General features: G+C 42.8%; 1 protein-coding gene across 1 annotated transcript in view; it reads left to right on the forward strand.

Moving 5' to 3' along the window:
• LOC125485893 (ran GTPase-activating protein 1-like) overlaps positions 1-20,742 on the forward strand; it is a 386,685-nt gene that overhangs the window by 37,247 nt on the left and 328,696 nt on the right. The gene's annotated exons all lie outside the window — the stretch shown is intronic.

Here is a 20,742-nt window from a genome sequence, read left to right on the forward strand (position 1 = left end):
CCCTGGACTGACCTATCCCCTCCCTACCTCCCCACCTACACGCACCTTTACTGGCTCCATCCCCGCCTCTTTGACCTGTCTGTCTCCTCTCCACCCATCTTCTCCTCTATCCATCTTCTAAACGCCTCCCCTTCTCTCCCTATTTATTTCAGAACCCCCTTCCCCTCCCCCATTTCTGAAGAAGGGTCTAGGCCTGAAACGTCAGCCTTCCTGCTCCTCTGATGCTGCCTGGCCTGCTGTGTTCCTCCAGCTCTACACCTTGTAATATCATTAAACAGTTTGTTTGCTTTTTCACTTGCTGTTCTCTGTGGCTGAATGCACTAAGTGTTGATCGGACAGTCACTTCCAGGTATGTGCTCAACTTTCTTCCCAGCATGTTGACATCATTCACTTAGGTGTATCTTTTTCTCTTCCGTTGTGGAAATGCTTGCACTTTTCATTCTATCGAATTTCATCTGCCTCTGTTTTGCCGTTTTGCAATTTTATTTTTAGTTATGTTTAAGTTCATGGATGTTTGATAAATTTAATCGTTCCCTCAAAATAAATTTCAGCTCTGAGTGTGATCAACTATTTTTCTGTGAATTATTGACGTTCATTCTTGGAGCACTGCACATCCTATAAGTGCCACGATAACATTGTGTGTTATGTTTTGATCTTTTGATCAAGACTTTAATTAATTAATGAGCAATGCTCAGACTGAAGTGACATAATGATATTTACGTTACGGTTTTGCAATTATTAATTTTGAACCATCAGAGCCTCACTGGCTTTGTGAACAGGTGGTTAGTTAGCATCCATACTGTGCAAACTCTTCTTCATTTGGCAGTCTTGTTGACCAGAAGAGGAATTTGGCAATCTTCAATGTTTTGGACTTCATGAATGCGGGCAAGAAATACAATAGCCAGGAAGTTATGCTGAATTTATATAAGACACATATTCGACCTCAGCCAGAATATTGTGTACAATTCTGGGCACCACATTATATGAAGAATGTGAATACATTGGAGAGAATACAAAAGAGGTTTTGGTTCCAGGGATATGGAACTAGATTGGAAAGGTTGGAGTTGTTCTTCTTGAAGAGAAGGATGTTAGAAGGAGATCTGATAGAAGTCTTCAAAATCATGACGGGCTCAATTTAGTAGATAGGCAGAAGCTTTTCCCACTTGTAAAAGGATCAAGATTGAGAGGACACAGATTTAAAGTGATTTACAAAATAAGCAAATGTGATGTGAGAAATATATTTTTTGCACAATGAAGTATTTGGGTCTGGAATTCTCTGCCTGTAATTCAATTGAGGTATTCAAGAGGGCATTGGATAATTTTTTTAAATAGAAACAATGTGCAAAGGTATGGAGAAAAGACAGGAGAAATGCCCTGAGTCATGATCCTAATTTAAAGAGATGGTGCTGACATGCTGGGCTGAATGGCCTTCTTCTACGCCATGTAGTTTTCAAATGTAGTCAAAGGATGCTGCTGAGAAAGTAATTTATTGAAAACAAGACTCATGCTTATATAGCACCTTTCGTAATTTAATGCATACCAAGTGTTTTCTAGCCAACAAAATACTTAGTCATAGAGTTGTACAGCATGGAAACAGACCTTTCGGTCCAACTCGTCCATGCCGACCAGATATCCTAAATTAATCTATTCCCACATAAAAACTGAAAGAACTGCAGATGCTGTAAATCAGGAACAAAAACAGAAGTTGCTGGAAAAACTCAGCAGGTCTGGCAGCATCTGTGAAGAAAAATTCAGAGTTAACATTTCGGGTCCGGTGACCCTTCCTCAGGACTCTGAGGACGAGCTGTTTGAACTAGTTCTTAATCTAGTCCCATTTGGCAGCATTTGGCCCATATTCCTCTAAACCATTCCTATTCATATACCCATCCAGATGCCCTTTAAATGTTGCAATTGTACCTGCCTTCACCACCTCCTCTGGCAGCTCATTCCATACACACACCAGCCTCTGCGTGAAAACATTGCCCTTTAGGTCCCTTTTAAATCTTTCCCCTCTCACCTTAAACTTATGCCCTCTAGTTTTGGACTCCCCACCCTGGGGAAAAGAGCTTGGGTATTCACCCTATCCATGTCCCTCATGATTTTATAAACCTCTGCAAAGTCACCCCTTCAGCCTCCAATGCTCCAGGGAAAAAAGCCCCAGCCTATTCAGCCTCTCCCTATACTACAAACCCTCCAACCCTGGCAACATCCTTGTTAATCTTTGCTGAACCCTTTGAAATTTCATAACATCCTTCCTAAAGCACGGAGACCAGAACTGCACACAGTCTAACTAATGTCCTGTACAACTGCAACATGACCTCCCAACTCCTATACTCAATGCACTGACCAATAAAGACAAGTGTACCAAACACCTTCTTCACTATCCTATCTACCTGTGACTTCACTTTCAAGGAAGTATGAACTTGCATTCCAAGGTCTGTTTGCTCAACAACACTCCCCAGGGCCTTCCCATTAAGTGTAGAAGTCCTGCCCTGACTTGCCTTACCAATATGCAACACTTCACATTTATCTAAATTAAACTCCATGTGCCACACCTCGCCCCATTGGCCCTTCTGATCAAGATCCCATTGTACTCTGAGGTACCTTCTTCACTGTGCACTACACCTCCAATTTTGCTGTCATCTGCAAACTTACTAACCATACCTCCTGTGTTCACATCCAAATTTTGAAGTGTATCGCTGTTCTGGGGAAGAGGCGGCCAATTTATGCAATTTCAGCATTCAAGAAAACTTCCAGAGGAATGTGGTTAGAACCAGGTCATCTTTTTGCAATGTTTTATTGATAAATGTTGGCCACCACATAAGAGCACATAAGACTGTTTGTCTTCAAAACAGTGCCATGGAAATTTTTATGTCATCTGAGAAGGCAAAAAGGTGCCTCAATGCGATAATTCATTTGAAAAATGGCATCTCCAGCAGTGCAGCACTCCGTATGTACTGCACTGGAGTGTGAGCCTTGACTTTTGTTTTCAAGTCCTGTACTGGACTTTCTGATTCAATTATTGTCTTTTATTTCCCCTAACCCATTCAGAGGTGTTATGATACACCTCAAGGATAGGTAGGACTTGAAATTCCTCAGAGACTGGGACACTGCCATTGTGCCACCAGAGCCCTGACCTCCTGATTCAAAGGTGAGATTGCAACTGAGCCACATCTGATCTCCTTATAAAATTTAGACATATCATGTCTTATAACACCTTAGGACTTTCAGTTTCTTTGACTGACAGGGAATACTTCTGAATAAAAATCAAAAGAACTGTGGATGCTGTAAATCAAAAACAAAAATAGACGTTGCTGGAAAAGTTCAGCTGGTCTGACAGCATCTGTGAAGAGAAATCAAAGTTAATGTTTCGGGTCTGGTGACCCTTCCTCAGATCTCATGAATACTTGTGAAAGTTTTACATAAGTTAAACATTTTAGGAAACGAAGGCAATTATCATTCTCCTGCCACAGCCTTGCTACTGTCTGTAATTCCTTGTCCACCCATTGTCTCAGGCTGAACCAGATTGTTTATAACATTGATGTTCTATTTGACCACAAATGAGCTTCCAGACCTATAACCTTTTGATTATAATGGCGTGTATCTGACCTTACCTCCGCCCAGCCACTATAGAACCTCTTCATGCTTTTGGTATTAATTAGTGATTTGTTTTCCGAGAAGATTTAAATGCTAAAGTTTTAATGAATCAGTTCAATTAAATTAAAGAATGATCTTCTGCTCATAGCATGACGTTCAGAACATAAAGAAGTCTCAAAATGCTTTACAGCCAATTAAGACTACTTTTGAAGTGTAGTTATCCTTGTGATGAATTGGGAAAAAGTTACAAAATTGTATTGACTATATTGAGTTGCTCTGTCAATTGTTGGAAGAATGTTACATAAAATTAAATAATATTTGCAGCACAGAAATAGGCCATTTGGCGCAATAAAGGTGTTTATGTTCTCTGTCAACCAAGCACGCATCTTGCCCCACCAACCTACTTTATCTAACTCTGTTAAATCATAGCATCTGTGATTACTTTCTATCAAAAATCAATATTGTGACATTTCATTGTTCAACCTTTTGTTAATTAACCTGTATGATATTAAGGTGGTTAAATCCCAGAGTCAAATAGCTGAATTTTACAAACCTTCTTGGGATGCTCAAGGGATGTGGATGGCTCATGAAATGGGTGTGAAAGGCTTGGAGAAAAATAAATCAGGCATACTCCCCCCGCCACTGGATATTACCTGGAGCTAGGAGTGGTGGTGGTGGGGGAGGTACGTAGCTGGGTGGGGAATGCAGCAGCAGCTTGTCAGTCTGCAGAGACAGCCAGCCAATTAAGGTCATGAACTGGTCCACTGACACTCATTTTACCACCCTGCTGCCATTTTACTGGCACCAGAACAGTCCTGTCAATGTCCATACACCATCTTGTTCCTGTTGGAAACACTTGTATTTTTATTTAAGGACTATATGATTAAAAACTGAAAGTTTTCAACTGCTTGGATATGCTGTAAATTGTGAAGGGATTTTAACGATGGGAGCTCTTGGAAGTGCAGCCAGCAGTTTAATGTGCGTTCAAATGTACCTGCTGTTTAATGAAAATGAAATGACATTAGAGAAAAGGCAAGCAAATCTTTCAAGGAGATAAGAAATGTGGTTTGAAACTTACCAGAAAAACTGGCTGTGCCAGGACTCCAGGGCCCTGTATGCTAATTGTTGCCCAGCAATCCTTTCTGGTTTTAAAATTATACTTTATAGAATCAAGAGTGGAAAGAAGCTGCAAGACTCTCCTCTGGAAACCTTCTCTCAGTAGAAGTTCCGAAGAAGTTGATAGAGTTTCCAAATTCTATCAATGTTTCTGTCTGTATGATAAAACCAGAATTTGAAAGGGTAAAGTAATTTTGACAATTGAGTAAATATAATGCTCTCAGAGAAACTGTCTTTTCGGAGAATTTTAAAAATTCACTACCTTTACTAATTAGAGTTCATGTTGAAGACCAGAGGCTTGCAACATCTAGACAGGCAGCAGAGATGGCTGACAATTATGAGCTAATCCACTAAACTAAACCATTTTTTTTCCATCATCACTACAAATCTGAGGTGGATGGAAGGTGAGAGTGAAAGGAAAGTGTGTAGCCAGGGTAAGAAAACGACAGCTGGGAATGCTCCTCAGACTGGAAAGGAAGGTGCTGCAAGTGAAAATCAAAGGTGTGAGTGTTTGCATTGTAATAAAGTATAATAATTCTCTTCCTTCAGAACATGGGCCAATCGTGGGACTTGGGGTTAGTAAGAATGATTGCAAGAAAAGGACTTAAAAGTAAAATACGACAAATCAGATTGTTGCTTCAACTACAAATATGATACCAATGATAGATGCTGCTGTAAGTGTGGGAGAGGTGAATAAAATACATGAGAGATGTAAAGTTTTTTTTTGTCAAGAGGAGAAGTAGCTTCTTATTCATCATTGACTTTCAGCATTCTTAAGGAAAGACTAAGTTTTAAGAAATGAAATTAATGGAGACTATATACCCAAACAAAGAGGTTCTTCAGAAATTATTTATGTCTGGGGTTAACTTAGTCATTTGATAAGGTTCCCCATGGCAGGCTCATTCAGAAAGTAAGGAGGCATGAGATTCAGGGAAATTTGGCTGTCTGGATACAGAATTGGCTGTCCAATAGAAGACAGAGGGTGGTAGTAGATGGAAAGTATTCAGCCTGGAGCTCGGTGACCAGTGGTGTTCCGCAGGGATCTGTTCTGGGATCTCTGCTCTTTGTGATCTTTATAAATGACTTGGATGAGGAAGTGGAAGAGTGGGTTAGTAAGTTTGCCAATGACACGAAGGTTGGTGGAGTTGTGGGTAGTGTGGAGGGCTGTTGAAGGTTGTAACGGGACATTGACAGGATGCAGAGCTGGGCAAAGAAGTGGCAGATGGAATTCAACCCAGAAAAGTGTGAAGTGATTCATTTTGGAAGGTCGGATTTGAATGCAGAATACAGGGTTAATGTCAGGACTCTTGGCAGTGGGGAGGAACAGAGAGATCTTGGGGTCCACATCCATAGATCCCTCAAAGTTGCTACCCAAGTTGATAGTTCTTCAGAAGATGTATGGTGTGTTGGCTTTCATTGGTACAGGAATTGAGTATAATAGCCACAAGGTTATGCTGCAGCTCTATAAAACCCTGACTAGACCACACTTGGAATATTGTGTTCAGTTCTGATTGCCTCATTATAGGAAGGATGTGGAAGCTTTAGAGAAGGTGCAGAGGAGATTTACCAGGATGTTGCCTGGACTGGAGGGGAGGTCTTATGAGGAAAGGTTGAGGGAGCTAGGGCTTTTTTCATTGGAGTGAAGAAGGATGAGAGGTGACTTGATAGAGGTGTACAAGATGATGAGGCATAGGTAGAGTGGATAGCCAGAGACTTTTTCCCAGGGCGGAAATGGCTATTACGAGGGGACATAATTTTAAGGTGATTGGAGGAAGGTATAGGGGAGATGTCAGAGGTTGGTTCTTCACACAGAGAGTGGTGGGTGTGTGGAATGCGCTGCCAGCAGTGGTAGTGGAGTCAGATACATTAGGGACATTTAAGCGACTCTTGGATAGGCACATGGAGGGTAGTAAAATGTAGGGTATGCAGGGTAGATTGATCTTAATAGGATAATAGTTCGGCACAGCATCATGGGCCAAAGGGCCTGTACTGTTCTATGTTCAATGTTTTATGTTCTATGCTCTAGTCTTATGTAATGATTTGTCAGCAATGAAAGTTATAGCTCAGCCTATAGTCACAGAAAGTCTGAGTGAGGTTAAAAAAGATTAAACAGTTACAGAACAAGTTCCGGGTATTTTTTCTTCATATGTGCTGACTGGAGGAATGGCTGAACAGAGTCCATCGCCAGGAGTCAAAGTGACACCACAAGCAGTTATTCGGGTCGCTGAAATTTTCTTTAAGGATAAGGATAATTCAAAGGAAGTTTTTCTTAAGTCTTCCTTAATTGAGGCTCAAAAACAAATGATCCAGAGTTCAGCAAGTTGGCACAATTGGTCCATATTGAAGATGCTGAAGCTGAGAAATTCAGGAGTTTTAATATGTTAACAATGGAATTCTGATGAGGAAGTGGTAACATCTTCACAGATCTACAGACTACACCTGATCAGTTGATCATCAGGTAGTAACTCCGCCCAGCTATCATAAAGTGATGTTGTGGGTAACGTGTAAAATTCCAATGGCAAAATAAGTTGGAATACAGAGAATCCAAGCATTGCTTTGTAGGCATTGATACTGGCCATGTCTTTGTGAGGATGTAATGCAATTTTGTAAAACATACCATATGTGCCAAGTTGTGGCAACACCTCAGCATAGAATCAAAACCGCACCTTTAACACCCATACCAGTTTATGAGAAGCTATTCAGTGGTGAGGGTTGGTGGGGTAAGGTTGTAGGCTGTGACGGACCCTTCCCAAAAGTGAAAGTGGGTCACCAGTACATCCTTACTGTTTTGGTTATGACAATTCAGTTCCCAGAGGCCAATCCTTTGAGGACAATCAAACCCAAAGTAATGGGAGAAAATGTAACTAAATTTGTTACTTATTACGGACTACCAATAGAAATACAATTGGGCTCAGCTTCCATTTTATATCTAAAATTTTTCAAAACATTATGTGCAACTTGGATATACACTTGAGGTCTACAGCGTATAATTCACAAACAGGGAGTTTTTTAAGAGATGCCTTCAGACTCTCAAGACAATGATAAGAGATTTTGTGATGAAAATTCCTGTGATTTGGTCAAAGTTCTGGATTTTTGTTATTTGCGACCAGCGACTCACTAAATTGATCCATTTGAATTAAAATTAATCTGTGGTCATGAGATAAAAAGTCTACACCATGTTATCTCTGACTCCGGCATCGGCAGTTCTTACTATCTCTGCAGAGATTTGTCTTTTTGTGTTATGTGTTTGTCTGTGTGTGGGTTTAAGGGGATGTAGCTTTGATTCCATATCATACTTCTGGCGTTAACCAGTGTTTGCCACTTGCTTTAAGTGTGTGGTTTGTTCACAATAAACTGATAATTCTGAGTTCGTTAAAGAAGCCTAAGGACTGTTTCTCTTATTCTGGGTAGTAGTATAAAAGAGGAACGATTGGCCATTTTGGGAATTGAATCAAAATTTATGTTTATGCTGTACCTGGTGGTGTAGTGGATCTTGATTACTAGCGTATTCCTCCCTTCATAGTCAGCAGCTTGTGGTAGAACTCATTCGGGAACAGGCAGGTCTAGATTTGGTGATGTGTAATGAGGTAGACGTGAGGCTAAGGAACCCCAAGGGAGCAGTGACCATAATATGATGGAATTCACCCTGCAGTTTGAGAGGGGGAAGCTAGAATCAGATGTAACGGCATTACAATTGAGCAAAGGTAACTACAGAAAAATGTGGGAAGAACTGGCCAGAGTTGAAGGGAAGACAGTGGGGCAGCAATGGCAGGGGTTTCTGGGGCTAATTCAGGAGGCACAGCAGAAATACATCCCAAGGAAGAAGAAACAAACTAAGGGGAGGACAGGTCAACCATGGCTGATGAGGGAAGTCAGGGAGAGCATAAAATGAAAGAAAAAGCAAACAATGTGGTGAAGATTAGTGGGAAGCCAGAGGATTGGGAAGACTTTAAAAGCCATCAGAGGATACCTGAAAAAAACAATGGGGGATGCAGAGAAGATGAAATGTGCAAGTAAGCCAGCTAGTAATATAAAAGAAGATTGCAAGAGTTTTCCTTAGGTATATAATAGGTAAGAGAGAGGCAAGAGTGGACATTGGACTCCTGGAAAATGAGGCTGGAGAAGTATTAATGGGGAACAAAGAAATGGTGGAGGAACTGACTTGAAACTTTGCATCAGTTTACACAGTGAAAGACAGCAGCAGTATAGCAGAACTTCAAGAGAGTCAAGGGGTAGAGGTGAGTGTAGAGGCTATCACTGAGGAGAAAGTGCTGGGAGAGAACGATGATAGGTCTGAAAGTGAATAAATCACCTGGACCAGATGTACTACATCCCAGAGTTCTGAAGGAGATAGCTGAGGAGATTGTGAGGGTATTGTTGGTGATCTTTCAGGAATCACTAGAGTCAGGGAGGGTTCCAGAGGACTGGAAAATCGGTATTGTTATACCCCTGCATAAAAAGGGAGAGAGGCAGAAGACAGGAAATTATGGATGGTTACTCTGACCTTGGTTGTTGGTAAGGTTTTAGAGACCATTATTAAGGATGAGATGAGATTTTGGAGTACTTAGAAGTGCGTGGTAATATCAGACAGATTCAACACAGCTTCGTAATGGGGAGATAATGCGTGACAATTAGAATTCTTTGAGGAGATAACAAGAAAGTTAGATAAAAGAGAGCCAGTGGACGTGATCTGTTTGATTTCCAGAAGGTCTTTGACAAAGCTGCTGTACAGGAGACTGCTAAATAAGAGCCTAGGGTGTTAGGGGCAAGGTACTGGCGTGGATAGAGGATTAGCTGACTGGTAGAAGGCAGAGAGAATGGATGCAGGGTCTTTTTCAGGATGGCAGCTGGTGACTAGTGGAGTTCCACAGGGGTCAGTGTTGGGACCACACCTGTTCACGTCATACGTTAACAATGTGGACAAAGGAACTAAGGGCATTTTTCACAAGCTTTCAGATGATGCAAAGATAGGTGAAGGGAAAGGTAGTGTTGAGGAAATAGGGAGGCTACAGGAGGACTTGGACAGGCTAGGAGAGTGGGCAAAGAAGTGGCAGATGGAATACATTGTAGGAAGATATGAGATTATGCAGTTTGGTAGAAAAAGTCGAGGCACAGACTATTTTCTAAACATGGATGGGCTTCAGAAATCTGAATCACAAAGAGACTTGGGAGTCTGAGTTCAGGATGAGGAAGGGTCACCGGATCTGAAACGTTAACTCTGTTTTCTCCTTCACAGATGCTGCCAGACCTGCTGAGCTTTTCCAGCAACTTTGTTTTTGAGTCTGAGTTCAGGATTCTCTTTAGGTTAATGTGCAGGTTCAGTTGACACTTAGGAAGGCAAGTGCAATGTTTGCCTTCATTTCAAGAGGACTAAAGTACAAGAGCAGGGACATACTACTGAGGTTGTATAAGGCTCTGGTCAGACCGCATTTGGAATACTATGAGCAGTTTTGGGCTCAGTATCCAAGGATGGATGTACTGGCATTGAAGAAGGTCCAGAGGACATTTACAAGAGTGATCCCTGGGGGTGAAAGGCTTGTCTTATGAGAAGCAGTTGAGAACTCTGGATCTGTACTCAGTGGAATTTAGATGGATGAGGTGGGATGTGATTGAAGTGTACAGCATACTGAGGCCCAGGTAGAGTGGATGTAGAGAAGATGTTTCCAATATTAGGAGAGACCAGGACATGAGGGCACGGCCTCATGATGAAGGGAGATCCTTTAGAACTGAGATGAGGTGGTATTTGTTCAACCAGAGAATAGTGAATCTGTGGAACTCACTGCCACAGAGGGTTGTGGGGGCCAAGTCATTGACTGAATTTAAGACAGAGATAGATAGGTTCTTAATTAGTAAGGGGATCATGGTTATGGGGAGAAGACAGGAGAGTGGGGTGGAGAAACATATCAGCCATGATCAAATGGTGGAGCAGACTTGATGGGCCGAATGGCCTAATTCTGCTCCTGTATCTTATGGCTGTATGGTCGTAATGCTCCCATGCCAATGTTTTTCTCCTAGGCCTGTTGCACTGTATCAGTGAAGCCTGTGCAGTCTGAAGGAACTGCACCTCATTTTCCATTGAGGCATTTTACAGCCCAATCATCAACATTGGGTTCAACAAACGTGGTCTATGAAGTCTGTGCTCCGTTTTGAGAACTCCCTCTTCCACAAACCTCCCAACTCCCTATCACTATCAGCACTTCCTTTGCTGTTTGCTTTTGGGCACCTTTGCCACCTGATCCACTTCTTTCTTCTGTCCCCTTTTTCAACACCATAAAGCCCATTACCCTTCCAGCCCCTTCAGTTCCAAAGAACAGTCATATCGCACTCAAAATGGTTGTTCTGTTTCTCTCTCCACACCTGCTGAGTTTCTCTTGCATTTTCTCTTTTTATTTTAGAACTCCAGTGTTCACAGAACTTTGCTTTTATGTAAATTAATGTGATTTATATTGATGGAGAGATGGAAGGAAAGCAGTGAAGTTTTAATATAATAACATTGTTATCAATAACATCATTTCTCAGACCTTTGAATATAGGAGTTGGGACGTTATGTTGAGGTTATAGAGGATGTTCATGAGACCTCTTCTGGGGTACTGTGCCCAGTTCTGGGCACCCTGTTTTAGGAAGGATATTATTAAGCTGGAGAGGGTTCACAAGAGATTTATCAGCATGTTGCTGGGAATGGATGGTTTGAGTTATAAGGAGAGGGTGGATAGGCTAGACCTTTTTCACTGGAGTGTAGGAGGTTGAGAGGTGACCTCATAGAGGTTTATAAAATCATGAGGGCATAGATAAGGTGAATGGCAGGTGTCTTTTCCCTAGGGTGTGGGATTTCAGGACTAGGAGCATAGTTTTAAGGTGAGAGGAGAAAGATTTAAAAAAGACATGAAGGACAATTTCTTTACACAATGAGTGATTCATGTGTGGAATGAACTTCCTGAGGAAGTGGTGGATGCGAGTAGAGTTGCAATGTTTAAAAGTTATTTAGCTAAGTACGCGAATAAGAAATGTTTGAAGGGATATGGGTCAAGCACAGACAAGTGGGACTACTTTAGTTTGGGATTATGGTCAGCATGGACTGGTCTGTTTCTATTCTGTATAACTCTCTGAGTCTATAACATCCTAACAATCTGAATTAATGAGTTTTTGACTGACATAGTTGTTGATTGTTTAAGCATTTGGATCAATGTTGTAGGACGGTGGATTGATATGGTAGTTCAGTTCATTTGATGTGGATCAGACGCAAGCTGTTGCCTGTGACTTTGTGTGTTCCTGAACAAAAGAGGGCATGAAGGCCAGGGAATCTCCCTCATTATGTTAGTCGTCTTACTTTGTGTCCTGGTGACTGTCTCATTTGGGAATCTTAATGTAAAATGAGTGGGTGAGAAAAACCCATTTTATTTAAATCTATATCTGTCAGTTATTATGGTGAAGGGTCTGCCAGGTTGTAATTTGAAAAAGGTGAGCACAGGACAATGTTGTCATTATCCTGTATGAAATGTCCTTGATTGTTGATTGATCATTGGAATGAATTTTGCAAAACTGGAGGTTCGGGATACGTATCCTTTGTGATCCAGATACTGTTAAGATTTGAAACTGGGTATGTTGCTATATAGCAATGCAAGTGAGCTAACCCTGGCTCCTCCGTCAGTGTTGAGTATCTCCTCTGCCACTGCAGTAAGTAAATCGACGGCTTGCCCTGCTTCTGCAGAGAAGTTAACATCACAATGTGCACTGCCAGATGTGAGAATAGGTGAATACTTAACTTAATGTGTGATATGTTTTGAAATTATATGATTCATCACCAACACAACATACTGTCAGATGTTGGCTTTCTTGATTCAGTGCGTGTAGAACTCCTGCAGTTTATAAAAAGCAAAGTTGACATTGAGTTACAATGAGCTATAGGGTAGCAGATGTTGGTGAACTGCCAGATTTTCCCTGGTGTCTGCTGCATATGTACAGGATCCGACACTGCAGTGCACATAAGCTGTTTAATACCAGATGGGAGTGAATTGTTAGCTATCGTCTGGGGTGTTGGATTCAGATAGAGGAAAAAAAAAATGATTTTCCTCATCTCCTGAAGTACAAGGTATTTGGAAACAAAGGAGCCATTGGGGGTAGGCGATGTGCATAGGTTTGAATGCCATGGGATGGAACATTGGTTCAGTTTTGTCATGTTTCATTCCCTGTAGGTCAGCCGAGTCCATCATCTTTATTATTTCACACTGAGAAGGTGTGAAACATACAGCCAGTGGTTCCTGAAGAAGAGCAGTAGCATTAATCTGAAAGAAAGAAAGGCATGCATTTTTTATCGCACATTTTACATATTCTGCTCAAGGCATTTGAAGCTAAGGAGTAGGTTTGAAGTAAGGAAGCTGTTGTCGTGTAGGAAATTCAACAGCCAGTTTATGCACAGAAAGACTTCACAAGCAAGCAATACACTGAATTCAATAACCTATTTCTGTTGGCTGAAACACCAGTAACCAGGGGTGCAAATTTAAGGTGATTGGCAAAACAACCAGAGGAACATGAAGAGTATTTTTTTTTAATCAACAAGTCATTTAAGATTCTGATTGTAATGCTGGATTGGAAACAGATTCTGCAATAGCCTTCAAAGAAAATTAAATAAATATTTGAAGGAGAAAATTTGGCAGCGATGTTAGGAGAGACTCATGGAATGGAACTAACTGAATTACCCTGCAAGAGAGCCAGCACAGAATCCAATGACCAAATGGCCTCTTCTGTGCCATACCATTCTATGATTCTCTGAAATGAATGGATCATCTTTTTATTTGTGATGATTTTGGGATAAATTTTGGTCAGGACCATGGAATGAATTTCCCTGTTCTTCTTCACAAAGGGCTTTGGGATATTGTAAATCCACCAGAGTGAAAGAGGGGGACTGGGTCTAACATCTCATCTCTACTATGACCCCTTTGACAGTATGACACCGCTCAGTACTGCACCTTGGATTGTAGGCTCAAGTCTCATTCTGATTCAGAGGTAACAGTGTTACCTACTGAGCCACAGCTGATATTTAATTTACACCATTTCAATGCAATGATCCTGGATACCATTCACCCTTCCTCCTTACCCTACCTGCTGTCTAGTATCGACTAGCAGAAGAGAAAAAGTAGTTGACTCTTAATTTTGTTTTATCAAATTCTCATCTGGAACAGATGTGTGTTCATTGAATTATTACACCTTTTTTATTGGTCTCATATATGAGGTTTATTTACAGTTTGTATTAGAAATAAATTAGGCATGAAAGCCTGTGTTAAAAACAAAAGCTTTCCGGCTTCATAAAAACTCTAATTTGTGTGTCATTTGTGCCAAATCCAATCTGTCCCTGATTCAATTTCAAACAAAAATGCTGCTGACATAATCCTGCATTCTATGAGTTGTTATAGAAATAGTGAAACCAGCGGAAAGAAATTACTCATGCAGCGTGCAAATTAAATTTTAAATATATGAAGAAAAACAGAAATTATTTTGGTACATTAGCTTGAAACGGAGGTAGTTTGATGGGACTGGGTCATACTTTTCACTTGTGCAAGCACTCCTAAGCAAGCAGAAGAATACCACTTTTCTGATTTTACAGTAATATTGAGGAGATCAAGCGGAAAACAGTTGTGTTTTTCTAATGAATTTGGTGTAAACTGGCCTGGGGGAAAGAATTCATTTCAATTGAAATGCATTTTGTTTAATGAAAGTATGGTTTTTCTAAATTTGTTCTCATTACCCCAAGAATGCTGAGGAGTGTTTACTGTTCCATGCACAATGTGATGAATTACTAATACAGAATGACACAGGACACCAGAAGTTGGGTTTTATTTTGGAGCAATTCATGTTTCCACTCACTGCCCTTCCACAAAAGTTAGAACTTTACATTCTTGACAAATAATTAGCAATGAATTACACTGTTCACATTGTGGGGAAAAAAAGCTTTTAAAAATATAAGGCTATAAAAGAAAACTCTATTAAAATAGTCTGGTATTTTGGTTTTAAAACTATTCCACAAAGGCTAGTTGCTTATGCTCCACTGTCTGTATTTAGCCTTAATGGACATACACTTTGCTAATGGTTGTTAAACATTTTAATCTCAGGGTTCTTTTTGACTATAGAGAGTATTCTCGATGTCAATTTAGCTTTTTAAAGAAGTACTCTACTAGCTTCTCTATGCTCAACCCACCTTCTTGCACTGGAATTGCACCCATTCTCAAATTACTAGACTTGTTACCTTGAAGGGCTTACTGAGATTTGGGGCAGCCAACATTAGTTCATTGATCAGAATAGCTTTTGGCCTCTTGAAAGATGCCTGATGCTCCTTTGACCAAACTACCTTGGCATTCCCTTGGAGCAAATTCATCAATGGAGCAGCTACTGAGCTGAGATTTGGTTATAGGAATTCAGAAAACTAGAAAAGTTCAGAAATCAAAGGACCTGAAATCCCTTTGTTGCTTTTGCAAAGCAACATTTTATAACTTTTTTTTATCCTATCTGGTTTATACCAAAATTCACAGTGACAGAAACCCGAATGACTTAGGACTGAAAGTATTTCATGATATTAATAAGATTGCCATACTGTCCCTGTTCATCACGTTGTTGCTGCTATCCTGGCTCTGGAGAAAAAACTTGTTCCCCATACCCATCCCATTCCTTTTATCTCTCCACTTGAGCCCCACACATCTGATCTATTCCTCTGTTCCTCTCAAATTCTGTCACTAACTATTGTCAGTCTCTTCACTGATCTCAGAACTCTGCTTGACTGTCAATTATACAACCTTTTTCCCTCATTTGCAATTTTTTTAACAATTGAACAGAAGTGCACATGTCAGAAATATGGTAGATTCGAGTAGAATGTAGTAGAATATAGAATGCAGATCCAACATCACACAAGAAACTCTGCTATCCAAAACAAAGCATCCACTACCTCAAATATTCACTCCCTTAACACCAGTGTCAGGATTGCACTGCAGTAAATCACTAAGGCTTCTTCATAGCACCTTCTCTACTTGTAACCTCTACTGTTAAAGAAGGACACGGACACCAGATTCATGGAAACACCACCACTTGCAAGTTCCCCTCCACTCACCATCCTGACTTGGAAATATATCGCTGTTCCTTCACTGTCATTGGACCAAAATCCTGGAATTCCCTCCCTAACAGCACTTTCTCTGCACCCCAAGGACTGCAGCGTATCAAGAACGCAGCCTATTGCAGGCAGATCAAGACCAGTTAAGAACAGACAATAAATGTTAACCTTACCAGTGACTCTCTCAGCCCATGGGACACAAGCAAAAAAAGACAGCAATTGTGGTGAAGTCAATTTGTACTTCTTAAACCAGCAATTTTGGATTTGTAATATTCCAGGAAAGTGTTCCAGTAGTTGTCAAATGCAACTGTTACAGTGGTGGCTGCATTCAGTCCTGACTTGAGGTTTTCAATAGGTCACTCAGAACAGTTCAAGGGTCACTCAGCAGTGATCTTTAGTCAGTTGGGCAGAAATTCAAGTTCGCTACCTTTGGGCTACTAGACAGTCATATTCTTAGGAGCAGGAGGAAGAGATCCAACCCTGAGAAACAGCTGCTGTAATAGGCTCCAAGCATTTAGGACACCAGAGAAATCATGGGAGCCAGGAGGTGTAGCTAAGTGGTGGGGCTAAGGGCCAGGAAAAGGCCTGTCAGAAGAAGCCTGTGTTCCATTAATGATTCAGCGCAACTGAGAGTGGGAGTGAAGAAAACACAGGAGCAGTATTTGCCTAGTGCAATTCTGTACCATTATACCTTGGAAAAACCAAGGGGCAATACCAACTTGGCAAAGTGAGCTGTTTGTAGACAAGGTGGAATTGTGCCTGTGGGTTGGCAGTGGAGCTTCCAAAGTTCAGGATAGCGTAATCCTCAGAGTGAGCGACCAGAATGTGTGCAGTCGTTGAATCAGTCCGTAATAATCACTTTTACTGAAGTTTTAAACTTAAGTCTTCAAAAGGGAAGAATTGGAAACCCTTATAAAATTTTAATGAGATGCGATGACTCCAATATGACAAACATTGCAAAGTTGCTGAGCAACCTGTTTTGACAACATTTGTTATTTGATGGTTTCTGTGAGATGTTCATTCGCAGTTTGTCTATAATTTACCTCAATTTTAATAGCGGATGTTAGAACATAAGTTGTATTTTATACACATAAACATCGGTTTGTATTACTGTTCTAACTTCATATAATATTATGTTAGTATTGTTTGTTCAAAGTTGTCAAATCTTGAAATTTTAGTCTCTTAGTAAGTACCTGTGATCTCATGCTTTGTCAACTTTGAAAAACAAGTTTAGTTCCTAGCCAGATTGTAATATACTTTTGGCAGTCTGGTCAGTGATCATAGCAGACTCATCATTTAATCCCAGTAGCTCCTTTCCTCCTTTATAGCTGCTACATATTTCCTTGCCCCTTCTTCATATGATTGACAATTGGAACAAGGAAAGGGCCAAATAGATCTCCAATCCGAAACTGAACTGATGTACACCCACTGGAGCAGCTTTTGGCAGATTTCAATAGTCACAGCACACTTGAACTGAACAATAAAAGTATTCAGGGAGAAAAAGTTGAAAATCGAGCAGTAGCAGTCTCAGTTGGCCCAATGGAGAAATAGGTAACAGCTTAGAGTGGAATAATGTCAGGATGAATGTGAAGAGGACGAAATATACAGCTCGGGGCCTGATCAGAGGAAAGTGGAGGATGGATAATTCAAACTCGGTACACTTCTGGTTGCTATACTATTAAAGAGGATGTAGAGATACTATAAGAGTGTCGAGATTTACAAAAGCGATACCAGAAATGCATGTCTGTACGTAACAGGAAAGGATTGACAGGCTGGGTCTCCTCTCTCTTGAGAAAAAGAAAATTGTGGGGTTACCTAATTAAGATCTTTAAATGATGGAAGGTTTTTACCAAGTGGATACAGAAAGAACATCTGTTTTTGTGGGGGAGAGCTGTCAATATAAGATAGTCACCAAGAAATCAAATTGGGAATTCGGGAGAAACGTCTTTACTCAGAGAGTGGTGAGAACATCAAACTCACAGAAACATATGGAACAGGAACAGAGTAGACCATGTGGCCAGTTGAGCCTGCTCTGCCATACAATTATGGTTGACGTTGGTCTTCCACTTCACTTTCTCACTGCTCCACATATCCCTTGTTTCCCTAACAGACCAGCCATAAATGTATTCAGCAATGAAACAGCCATAGCCTTCTGGGGCAGAGAATTCCAACGACTCACAACCCATTGAGTGAAGTATTTCCTCCTCATCTCAGTCCTAAATGATCAGCTCCATATCCTGAGAACATGTTCCGCGTTTTAGGTTTCCTGATCAGTGGAAATAATCTCTCAACATCTATTTTATCATGCTTCTTCAGAATCTTGTATGTTTCAATGAGATCACCTCTCATTTTGCTAAACTTCAGCGGTCTAATTTAGTCAGCCTCTTAATAGAGACCAATTTAGTCACTTTGCAAAGAGTGGTTGAAACAAATAGTACAGATGCATTAATGTATGAAACATAAGGGAAGAAGGAATAGATAGATACATTGATAGATTTAAATGAAGAATGATGAGGAGAAACAAGAGTGGATCATAAACCTGGGTGTACACTGATTGAGCAGAATATCTTGCCTCTGTGCTATATATCTTAGAAATTGCAGTGTAGTATCAGTCAGCCTCATCAAGACTGTAGCTTTGAGCACAGCAGAGACTAATATTCTGCAACAGGTAGTTCACCTCCTGCCTCTCTACGTCATTTTACCCATTTATAAAGATCAAGTCAGGACACTCAAAATTTAGCTAGGTAGAATTAGAATTGTTTATTGTCACATTAACTGAAGTACAGAAGTACAGGAGTACAGTAAAAAGTTTACATGGTTTCATCTTAGGTACAAAGTACCTAGATACAAATCTTAAATACAAAATAAAGAAACATTACCTTACAGTCATTCATTGTATAAGTTAGAAAACAAGAACAAAAGTTACAAAGATAAACATTACCATCTTTCTATGAAGGCCCTGCTGTAGATCAGTGCAGGGGGCTTCCACATATGGTCTGACTGAGTTTGCAAGCTGCTGACAATCCAGGCCCATCCCCAGTCTAACAACTGTTCCTGCTCCCAGCGCACTGTTCACCTCCGCTCCGCTCCCAGCACACTGTTCACCTCTGCTCCGCTCCAGCACGCTGACCATCCCCACTCTGCTCTGGGCCTCACTGACCATCCCCACTCAGCACTGGGCCTCGCTGACCACCCCCGCTCCGCTCCGGGCACACTGACCATCCCCACTCCGCTCCGGGCACACTGACCATCCCCACTCCGTTCTGGGCACGCTGACCATCCCCGCTCTGCTCTGGATCTTGCTGACCATCCCCTCTCCACCCCGGGCACACTGACCATCCCCACTCCACTCCGGGCACACTGACCATCCCCGCTCCGCTCCGGGCACGCTGACCATCTCCACTCTGCTCCAGGCACACTGACCATCCCCACTCCGCTCTGAGCCTCACTGACCATCCCCGCTCCTCTCCGGGCACACTGACCATCCCTGCTCCGCTCCGAGCCTTGCTGACCATCCCTGCTGTGTCCAGGCACACTGACCATCCCCACTCCACTCCGGGCACACTGACCATCCCCACTCTGCTCCGGGCAAACTGACCATCCCCACTCTGCTCCGGGCACTCTGACCATCCCTGCTCCTCTCTGGGCAGTCTGACCCCCCCCACTCCACTCTGGGCCTCGTTGACCACCCCCGCTCCGCTCCGGGCCTCGCTGACCATCCCCACTCCACTCCGGGCACACTGACCATCCCCACTCTGCTCCGGGTACTCTGACCATCCCCGCTCTGCTCCGGGCCTCGCTGACCATCCCCACTCCGCTCCGAGCCTTGCTGACCATCCCCGCTCCACTCCGGGCACTCTGACCATCCCTGCTCCGCTCCAGGCCTTGCTGACCATCCCCACTCCTCTCCAGGCCTCGCTGACCATCCCCATTCCGCTCCGGGCACACTGACCAACCCCACTCTACTCCAGGCCTCGCTGACCATTCCCACTCCGCTCCGGGCCTCGCTGACCATCCCCGCAGTGTCCAGGCACACTGACCAACCCCGCTCCTCTCCGGGAGCACTGACCATTCCCACTCCGCTCTCGGCACACTGACCATCCCCACTCCACTCCGGGCACACTGACCATCCCCGTTCCACTCCAGGCCCGCTGACCATCCCCGCTCCTCTCGAGGTACACTGACCATCCCTGCATCGCTCCAGCACGCTGACCATCCCCGCTCCGGGCACACTGACCATCCCCACTCCACTCCGGTCACACTGACCATCCCCACTCCGCTCTGGGCACTCTGACCAGCCCATTCCACTCCGGGCACACTTACCATCCTTGCTGTGCTCCGGGCCTCGCTGACCATCCCCACTCCACTCCAGGCACCCCGACCATCCCCACTCTACTCCGGGCACACTGACCATCCCGACACTGCTCCAGGCATGCTCACCATTCCCGCTCCTCTCTGGGCACACTGACCATCCCCGCTTCGCTCCAGGCACGCTGACCATCCCCACTCCACTCTGGGCACGCTGACCATCCCCACTCCACTCCGGGCTCGCTGACCATCCCCGCTCTGCTCCAGCATGCTGACCATCCCCACTCTGCCCCGGACACCCTGACCATTCCCACTCCGCTCCGGACACAGTGACCATCCCCACTCCGCCCCAGGCACGCTGGCCGTCCCTCTCTACTCCAGGCACACTGGCCGTCCCTCTCTGCTCCAGGCACGCTGGCTGTCCCTGTCTGCTCCAGGCACGCTGGCCGTCCCTCTCTGCTCCAGGCACACTGGCGATCCCTCTCTGCTCCAGGCACGCTGGCCGTCCCTCTCTGCTCCAGGCACGCTGGCCATCCCTCTCTACTTGGGCCTCCAGATAGGTGCAGCAACAACAACAGTCAAGAAGCCTGGCACATCCAGATCAAAGTGGTTGATTCAATTTTTAT

This window comes from Rhincodon typus, chromosome 23, assembly GCF_021869965.1.
Source record: "Rhincodon typus isolate 14 chromosome 23, sRhiTyp1.1, whole genome shotgun sequence".
NCBI lineage: Eukaryota > Metazoa > Chordata > Chondrichthyes > Orectolobiformes > Rhincodontidae > Rhincodon > Rhincodon typus.